The sequence below is a fragment of the Hipposideros armiger genome, unplaced genomic scaffold (genome assembly GCF_001890085.2).
Source record: "Hipposideros armiger isolate ML-2016 unplaced genomic scaffold, ASM189008v1 scaffold_525, whole genome shotgun sequence".
In the NCBI taxonomy this organism is placed as follows: domain Eukaryota; kingdom Metazoa; phylum Chordata; class Mammalia; order Chiroptera; family Hipposideridae; genus Hipposideros; species Hipposideros armiger.
This window is the reverse complement of record NW_017731875.1, coordinates 448,613-450,237: the sequence shown is the minus strand read 5'-3', so window position 1 is coordinate 450,237 and position 1,625 is coordinate 448,613.

Sequence of the window (1,625 nt, the reverse complement as noted above, 5' to 3'; positions counted from 1 at the left end):
TGGTGTTATGTGACTTCCCTGCATTTGGTGGATGCCTATAGATATGGCTTTAACCCTTGAATAGAGACTTTTGAATAAGGTTATGCTTCAGGGCTGCTCATAAGGAAACTTGGGTACCTCTGTGTCATAATATGAGGAGCACAAAGGACTGATTCAACAAATGGTAACTTCCTATCAAATGAGAGCACATTTTTTAAATGGACACAAATTTTGAAGGAAACAAAAACACAATTTTGCATCCAAATTCCTTCATAATGAATTTCTCTGTGCAAACACTGTTGAAAAGGATACAGTAGTTGTTCTCAAACTTTAGGACTTATTTAAAAACACAGACTGCTGTTCTCTATCCCCAGTATTTCTGACTCAGTGCGTCTGGGGTGGGACCTAATAAATTGCATGCTAACAAGTCCTCAGATGATGATATTGCTGTTCTGAGAATCCCACACTGAGAAGCACTGGCTTAATGCATAGCCAGTTGTGTTCTGGGTACTGCAAGTAGGGACTATTTGTAAGTTATATTTGATAGCACATTCATGTTTAGTTGCAGCTGATCAGAGATAATGATGCAAGCTCTCAAGATTCCACATTTAAAGAATGTAAGTTTGTGTAGTTGCATTTCTGTCAAAATACAAACAGCTTTTGGGTAATGCCTTTACCCTATAAAGCCAGAGATTCCTAAGAGAATTCTAAATTTTGCAATTATTCACACATTCTCTTTGATAAATATACTGTCACATTTAACTTCATTTTGAGATGGTAGTGGCAGGTTGTAATTTTTTGAGGAAATCTGGATGGTACCGAGAAAATTTTGCTCTTTCGTGTTAATGTATGCTTTACTCTAGGGCAGTGGTTCTACTCCTCTTAAACCCAAATTACCTTTAAGTAATTCTTAATTATGAAATTACATGTATAATCTACTTTATAAACATAAAATCTATGTAATGTCTTAATTGTAATAGAGAAGAAATAAAAAATAATTTGCAATCTATGTAATAATTATATGTATAATATATTTGTGATACATGTCACAAGCATATATATAATATACACATGTATGTATAGTACATATATGTAATAAAGACAAAGAATATGTCTTTCAATATGGAATGTTCAGGCATGATAAGAAACAGAAATCTAATGAAGTTAGAAGTTAGTCTCTGTGAATAGGACAATTGCAAATGCAGAAGGATAGAGATGAGTGGTGTAAGGGTTTTGAATACAACATGCTTCATTGCCATCAGTGAATTAACATTTCTTGGTAAAGCTCTAAACAAATTAAGGTAGAACCAGCCTTTAACTCTTTATTAGGGAAATTCAGTGAATATTAAAAACATGCCTGATAGTGTGGGCTGTTATCTAGCAGATATGACTTACCTGCCCCTCTGGGTAGAATGTACTTTCCCATTCCGTCAACGTGGGACTTGACCATGGCTTGTTTTGAATATTGGGAGGTTGACAGACATGACAAAGCAGTAGCTCTAAATGTGTTTGTATGGTTGGGCTTGGCTCATTGTGTGCCAGGGACCTATTCTGAGAAGAGCATGTCCCAGGTGGCCTCTGGGTCCTAGGGTGAAAATACTTGGAGCTGACATAAATTCAATTCAAATTCTGAAATCAAGCTCAGA